Source organism: Arachis hypogaea, chromosome 20 (genome assembly GCF_003086295.3).
Source record: "Arachis hypogaea cultivar Tifrunner chromosome 20, arahy.Tifrunner.gnm2.J5K5, whole genome shotgun sequence".
NCBI classification, from domain to species: Eukaryota; Viridiplantae; Streptophyta; class Magnoliopsida; order Fabales; family Fabaceae; genus Arachis; species Arachis hypogaea.
The window spans coordinates 40,146,449-40,154,962 of record NC_092055.1 but is presented as its reverse complement, the minus strand read 5'-3'; the positions used below and the strand labels follow the sequence as shown (position 1 = coordinate 40,154,962).

General features: G+C 38.2%; 1 non-coding gene across 1 annotated transcript; it reads left to right on the top strand.

The window, feature by feature from the left end:
• Nucleotides 1–3,754: 3,754 nt before the first annotated feature.
• On the top strand, nt 3,755–3,862 carry LOC112787526 (small nucleolar RNA R71). The gene has a single exon (XR_003194935.1). It is a non-coding gene; the product is annotated as a small nucleolar RNA R71 (small nucleolar RNA).
• Nucleotides 3,863–8,514: the final 4,652 nt, after the last annotated feature.

Below are 8,514 nucleotides of genomic sequence, written 5' to 3'. Positions count from 1 at the left end.
TCTCACTTTATCCATTGAGGTTCAGAATGATTGGCATCTATAGGAACTCAGAGTTCAGATAGTGTTATTGATTCTCCTAGTTCAGTATGATGATTCTTGAACACAGCTATTTTATGAGTCTTGGCCGTGGCCCTAAGCACCATGTTTTCCAGTATTACCACCGGATACATAAATGCCACAGACACATAATTAGGTGAACCTTTTCAGATTGTGACTCAGCTTTGCTAAAGTCCCCAATTAGAGGTGTCCAGGGTTCTTAAGCACACTCTTCTTTTGCTTTGGACCTTGACTTTAACCGCTCAGTCTCAAGTTTTCACTTGACACCTTCACGCCACAAGCACATGGTTAGGACAGCTTGGTTTAGCCGCTTAGGCCAGGATTTTATTCCTTTAGGCCCTCCTATCCACTGATGCTCAAAGCCTTGGGATCCTTTTTATTTACCCTTGCCTTTTGGTTTTAAGGGTTATTGGATTTTTGCTCTTGCCTCTTGGTTTTAAGAGCTTTTGCCTTTTTCTGCTTGCTTTTTCTTTCTATTTTTTTTGCCTATTTTTTTTTCTGCAAGCTTTGTTCTTTGCTGCTTTTTCTTTCTTCAAGAATCATTTTTATGATTTTTCAGATTATCAAATAACATGTCTCCTTGTCATCATTCTGTCAAGAGCCAACATATTTAACATTCTTAAACAACAACTTCAAAAGACATATGCACTGTTCAAGCATTCATTCAGAAAACAAGAAGCATTGTCACCACATCAATATAATTAAGCTAAGTTCAAGGATAAATTCAAAACTCATGTACTTCTTGTTCTTTTGAATTAAAACATTTTTCATTTAAGAGAGGTGATGGATTCATAGGACATTCATAACTTTAAGACATAGTTACTAACTACTAATGATCATGTAATGAAGACACAAACATAGATAAGCACATAATATAGAAAACGAAAAACAGAAGAAATAAGAACAAGGAATGAGTCCACCTTAGTGATGGTGGCATTTCCTTCTTGAGGAACCAATGATGTCCTTGAGCTCTTCTATGTCTCTTCCTTGTCTTTGTTGCTCCTCCCTCATTGCTTTTTGATCTTCTCTAATTTCATGAAGGATGATGAAGTGCTCTTGATGTGCCACCCTTAATTGTCCCATGTTGGAACTTAATTCTCCTAGGGAGGTGTTGATTTGCTCCCAATAGTTTTGTGGAGGAAGATGCATCCCCTGAGGTATCTCAGGGATCTCTTGATTTGCAGTCACATGTTCTACCACTGAGCTATAGATCCTTGAGATGAATCTTTCCATCTCCCATGACTCAGAGGTGGAAGCAATTGTCTTCCCTTTCCTCTTTCTTGAGGTTTCTCTGGCCTTAGGTGCCATTAATGGTAATGGACAAACAAAAAGCTTATGCTTTTACCACACCAAACTTAGAATATTGCTTGCCCTCGAGCAAGAGAAGAAAGAATAGATGAAGAAGAAGAAGATATAGAGGAGATGGAGGGAAGTGTGTTTGGATGTGAATGGTTAATGGAAAACAGAAGGGATGACCATGAATGGAGAGACAGAGGTTGAGGTGGGTGGGGATCCTGTGAGAATTCACAGATCCTGAGGTGTCAAGGATTTACATCCCTGCACCCATTAGGCATGTAAAATACCTTTGCACACAACTCTGGGCGTTCAGCGTCAAGTTGGTGCCCATTTTGGGCGTTCAACGCCCATTTGTTGCCCATTTCTAGCATTGAACGCCAGAACCATGCTTGTTTTGGGCGTTCAGCGCCAGCTCCTCTCCAGGGTACAATTCTGGCGTTCAGCGCCCAGATGATGCCCATTTTGGGCGTTCAGCGCCAGAACCATGCTCTGTTCTGGCGTTGAACGCCAGACAGGTGCTTCCTCCAGGGTGTGATTTTTCTTCCGCTATTTTTGATTCTGTTTCTAAATTTTTTGTTTATTTTGTGACTCCTCATGATCATGAACCTAAGAAAACATGAAAAATAAAAATAAAATTAGATAAATAAACATTGGGTTGCCTCCCAACAAGCGCTTCTTTAATGTCAATAGCTTGACAGTGAGCTCTCATGGAGCCTCACAGAAGTGCAGAACTTTGTTGAGACCTCCCAACACCAAACTTAGAGTTTGGATATGGGGGTTTGACACCAAACTTAGATTTTGGTTGTGGCCTCTCAACACCAAACTTAGAGTTTCACTGTGGGGGCTTTGGTTGACTCTGTTTTGAGAGAAGCTTTTTCTGCTTCCTCTCCATGGATGCAGAGAGAGATCCTTGAGTTGTAAACACAAGGTTGTCCTTATTTAATTGAAGGATCAATTTTCCTCTGTCCACATCAATCACAGCTCTTGCTGTGGCCAGGAAAGGTCTTCCTAGGATGATGGATTCATCCTCTTCCTTTCCAGTATCCAAGACTATGAAATCAATAGGGATGTAAAGGCCTTCAACCTTTACTAACACGTCCTCTATTTGTCCATAAGCCTGTTTTCTTGAATTGTCTGCCATCTCTAATGAGATTTTAGCAGCTTGCACCCCATAGATTCCTAGTTTCTCTATTACAGAGAGGGGCATGAGGTTTATCCTTGAACCAAGGTCACACAGAGCCTTAAAGATCATGGTGCCTATGGTACAAGGTATTATGAACTTTCCAGGATCCTGTTTCTTCTGAGGCAATGTCAGTTGATCCAGATCACTTAGTTCATTGGTGAACAAGGAAAGTTCATCTTCCCAAGTCTCAATACCAAATAATTTGGCATTTAGCTTCATGATTGCACCAAGGAACTTGGCAGCTTGCTCTTCAGTAACATCCTCATTTTCTTTAGAAGAGGAATACTCATCAGAGCTCATGAATGGCATAAGGAGGTTCAATGGAATCTCTTTGGTCTCTAGATGAGCCTCAGAGTCCTTTGGTTCCTCAGAGGGAAGCTCCTTATTGATCACTGGACGTCCCAGGAGGTCTTCTTCCTTGGGATTCACGTCCTTCTCCTCTCTTGTGGGTTCGGCCATGGTAATTAATTCAATGGCCTTGCACTCTCCTTTTGGATTCTCTTCTGTATTGCTTGGGAGAGTACTAGGAGGGATTTCAGTGATCCTTTTACTCAGCTGGCCCACTTGTGCTTCCAAATTTCTAATGGAAGACCTTGTTTCATTCATGAAACTCACAGTGGCCTTAGATAGATCAGAGAGTAAATTTGCTAAGCAAGATGGATTCTGCTCAGAATTCTCTGTCTGTTGCTGAGTGGATGATGGAAAAGGCTTGCTATTGCTAAACCTGTTTCTTCCACTATTATTAAAGCCTTGTTGAGGCTTTTGATCCTTCCATGAGAGATTTGGGTGATTTCTCCATGATGGATTGTAGGTGTTTCCATATGGTTCACCCATGTATTTTAACTCTGATATTGCAGAGTTCTCAGGATCATAAGCTTCTTCCTCAGAAGATGCCTCTTGAGTACTGTTGGATGCAGCTTGCATTCCATTCAGACTCTGAGAAATCATATTGATTTACTGAGTCAATATTTTATTCTGAGCCAATATGGCATTCAGAGTATCAATTTCAAGAACTCCCTTCTTCATAGGCGTCCCATTACTCACAGGATTCCTCTCAGAAGTGTACATAAACTGGTTATTAGCAACCATGTCAATGAGTTCTTGAGCTTCTGCAGGCGTTTTCTTTAGGTGAATGGATCCACCTGCAGAAGTATCCAATGACATCTTTGATAGCTCAGATAAACCATCATAGAATATATCTAGGATGGTCCATTCTGAAAGCATGTCAGAAGGACACTTTTTGGTCAGCTGCTTGTATCTTTCCCAAGCTTCATAGAGGGATTCACCATCTTTTTGTTTGAAGGTTTGAACATCCACTCTAAGCTTGCTCAGCTTTTGAGGAGGAAAGAACTTGGCTAAGAAAGCCGTGACTAGCTTATCCCAAGAGTTCAGGCTGTCTTTAGGTTGAGAGTCCAACCATATTCTAGCTCTGTCTCTTACAGCAAAAGGGAAAAGCATGAGCCTGTAGACTTCAGGATTTACTCCATTAGTCTTAACAGTATCACAGATCTGCAAGAATTCAGTTAAGAACTGAAAAGGATCTTCAGATGGAAGTCCATGAAACTTGCAGTTCTGCTGCATCAGAGAAACTAGCTGAGGTTTCAGCTCAAAGTTGTTTGCTCCAATGGTAGGAATGGAGATGCTCCTTCCATGTAAATTGGAATTAGGTGCAGTAAAGTCACCAAGCATTCTCCTTGCATTATTGTTGTTGGGTTCGGCTTCCATCTCCTTTACTTGTTCGAAATTTTCAATAAGGTTGTCTCTGGATTGTTGTAATTTAGCTTCTCTTAGTTTCCTCTTCAGAGTCCTTTCAAGTTCTGGATCAGCTTCAACAAGAATGCCTTTTTCTTTGTCCTTGCTCATAAGAAAGAGAAGAGAAAAAGAAAAGAAAAAGAATCCTCTATGTCACAGTAAAGAGGTTCCTTATTGTTAGTAGAAGAAGAAAAGGAATAGGGGTGAAGAAGAATGAAGAATCCAAACACAAAGGTGATGATAGGAGCAGAGATGTGAGATGAAGAGAAGTGTTAGTAGATGAATAAATGAATAGAATAAGATGATAGAAGGAGAGGATTTTCGAAAATTATTTTTGAAAAAGAGTTAGTGATTTTTGAAAATAGTTTTTGAAAAAAAGGTTAGTAATTTTCAAAAATTAAAATCAAAAATTAAAATAATTAGTTAATTAAAAAGAAATTTTGAAAAAGAGGGGAAATATTTTCGAAAATTAGAGAGAGAGTTAGTTAGGTAGTTTTGAAAAAGCTAAGAAACAAACAAAAAGTTAGTTAGTTAGTTGAAACAAATTTTGAAAAGATAAGAAGTTAGGAAGTTAGAAAAGATATTTTGAAATCAAATTTTTGAAAAAGATAAGATAAGAAGATATTTTTGAAAATATATGATTGAAATTAATTTTTGAAAAAAAAAGATTTGATTTTTAAAATCACAATTAATGACTTGATTCACAAGAAATCACAAGATATGATTCTAGAACTTAAAGTTTGAATCTTTCTTAACAAGTAAGTAACAAACTTAAAATTTTTGAATCAAAACATTAATTGTTATTGTTATTTTCGAAAATTTGATATAAAAATAAGAAAAAGATTTTTGAAAAATATTTTTAAAATTTTAGAAAATAACTAAGAAAAATGAAAAAGATTTAATTTTTGAAAACGATTTTGAAAAAGATAAGATTTTTAAAATTGAAAATTTGATTTGACTCATAAAAACAACTAGATTTTAAAATTTTTTTGAAAAAGTCAAATCTAATTTTCGAAATTTTAAGAGAAAAAAAGGGGAAGATATTTTTTTGATTTTTGAATTTTTAATGATGAGAGAGAAAAACATGAAAATGATGCAATGCATGAGATTTTTAGATCAAAATAATGAATGCATGCAAGAATGCTCTGAATGTCAAGATGAACACCAAGAACACTTTGAATGTCAAGATGAACACCAAGAACATATTTTTGAAAATTTTTATATGCAAAGAAAATATGCAAGACACCAAACTTAGAAATCTTTAATGCTTAGGCACTAAGAATTCAAGAATGCATATGAGAAACACCATACAACACAAAACAAAGAATCATCAAGATCAAACAAGAAGACTTACCAAGAACAACTTGAAGATCATGAAGAACACTATGAATGCATGAAATTTCGAAAAATGCAAGATGAGTATGTAATTGACACCAAACTTATAACATGATACATGACTCAAATAAGAAACACAAAAAAATATTTTTGATTTTTATGATTTTCTATTTTTTTTGTATTTTCTTTTAATTTTTTTGAAAATCATTTTGAAAAAGAAAAATAAGAATTCCAAAATTTTTAATATGAATTCCAGGAATCTTGCCATGTTAGTCTAAAGCTCTAATCTGAGGGTTAGACATGGCTTAATAGCCAGTCAAGCTTTAGCAGAACTTTACATTCAGCAGTCAATTTGCTAAGAAAGATAAAGAAGCTCTTCTCTTGAGTCCAAAAGAATTGAGACATGGCTTTACAGCCAGCCAGGCTTCAACATGCTTCATGAAACACTAGAATTCATTCTTAAAAATTCTGAAGAAAAATATATTTTTGAAAACATTTTTTTTTATTTTAAAATTTTTTTTCGAAATCAAAGGAGAAATTTTTGAAAGATTTTTGAAAAACTTTTTTGAAAACTTTTTGAAAATAAGAACGAAATTACCCAATCTAAGCAACAAGATGAACCGTCAGTTGTCCAAACTCGAACAATCCCCGGCAACGGCGCCAAAAACTTGGTATGCGAAATTGTTACTCAGGTTGTGAATTGTTGTTCGAAATTGATTTCCTGGCAATGGCACCAAAAACGGATACACAGAACCATGGTCTAAACATATCTTCACAACTTCGCATAACTAACCAGCAAGTGCACTGGGTCGTCCAAGTAATACTTTACGTGAGTAAGGGTCGAATCCCACGGAGATTGTTGGTATGAAGCAAGCTATGGTCACCTTGTAAATCTCAGTCAGGCGGATATAAAATATTACTGGGGTTTTCAAAATTAATTAATAAAAGAAGGATATAAATACTTATGTAGATCATTGGTGAGAATTTCAGATAAGCGCATAGAGATGCTTTCTTCCTCTGAACCTCTGCTTTCCTGCTGCCTTCATCCAATCAATCCTACTCCTTTCCATGGCTGGCTTTATGCAAGGGCATCACCGTTGTCAGTGGCTACATCCCCTCCTCTTGTGAAAATGGTCCAAGATGCCCTGTCACGGCACGGCTAATCATCTGAGGTTCCCGATCATGCTGGAATAGGATTCACCCTCCTTTTGCGTCTGTCACTACGCCCATCACTCGCGAGTTTGAAGCTCGTCACAGTCATTCAATCATTGAATCCTACTCGGAATACCACAGACAAGGTTTAGACTTTCCGGATTCTCTTGAATGCTGCCATCATTCTAGCTTACACCATGAAGATTCTGATTACGAGATCTAAGAGATACTCATTCAATCTAATGTAGAACGGAAGTGGTTGTCAGGCACGCGTTCATAGGGAATGATGATGATTATCACGTTCATCACATTCAGGTTGAAGTGCGAATGAATATCTTAGAAGTGAAATAAGATGAATTTTTTACTATTGTATTAGTCATCTTTGGTCTCAGTTTTAATCTATTGTTCATCTTAGGAGACTATTGATCACGTTTAGGGGGCTGGCCTTTCGGACATGCCTGAACCTTTCACTTATGTATTTTTAACGGTAGAGTTTCTACACTCCATAGATTAAGGTGTGGAGCTCTGCTGTTCCTCATGAATTAATGCAAAGTACTACTGTTTCTCTATTCAATTCAACTTATTCCGCTTCTAAGATATTCATTCGCACTTCAACATGAATGTGATGAATGTGACAATCATCATCATTCCCTATGAACGCGTGCCTGACAACCACTTCCATTATACCTTCGATTGAATGATTATCTCTTGGATCTCTTAATCAGAATCTTCGTGGTATAAGCTAGATTGATGGCGGCATTCATGAGAATCCGGAAAGTCTAAACCTTGTCTGTGGTATTTCGAGTAGGATTCTGGGATTGAATGACTGTGACGAACTTCAAACTCGCGAGTGCTGGGCGTAGTGACAGACGCAAAAGGAGGGTGAATCCTATTCCAGTATGATCAAGAACCTCAGATGATTAGCCGTGCTGTGACAGAGCATTTGGACCATTTTCACAAGAGGATAGGATGCAGCCATTGACCACGGTGATGCCTCCAGACGATTAGCCATGCAGTGACAGCGCATCGGACCATTTTCCAGAGAGGATGAAAAGTAGCCATTGACAATGGTGATGTCCTTACATAAAGCCAGCCATAGAAAGGAGTAGGACTGATTGGATGAAGACCATAGCTTGCTTCATACCAACAATCTCCGTGGGATCGACCCTTACTCACGTAAGGTTTTATTACTTGGACGACCCAGTGCACTTGCTGGTTAGTTATATCGAAGTTGTGAATGAAAAATGATTTATTAAGACGTGCGTACAGAGTTTTTGGCGCCATTGCCTAAGATCACAATTTCGTGCACCATTCTCCAAGATGGAGCTAAGCCGGTTAGGCAATCGCAAAGGAGGCTCAACTCAACCATCCTCGATGTAGTGAAGAAAATGGTCACCCGATTACTGGATACGGATATCATATACCCAATCTCGGACAGTGAGTGGGTGAGCCCGGTCCAGGTTGTTCCCAAGAAGTCGGGCATCACAACGGTCAAGAAGGACGACGGTGAAATTGTCACTAAAAGAGTACAAAATGCGTGGCGAGTATGTATTGACTACAGAAGATTGAACGCCGCCACACGGAAGGACCATTACCCCTTACCCTTCATCGATCAGATGCTAGACCGCTTGGCAGGTAAATCTCACTACTGCTTTCTTGATGGATTTACTGGCTACTTCCAAATACATATTGCTCCTGAAGATCAGGTGAAGACCACGTTTACTTGTCCATTTGGCACC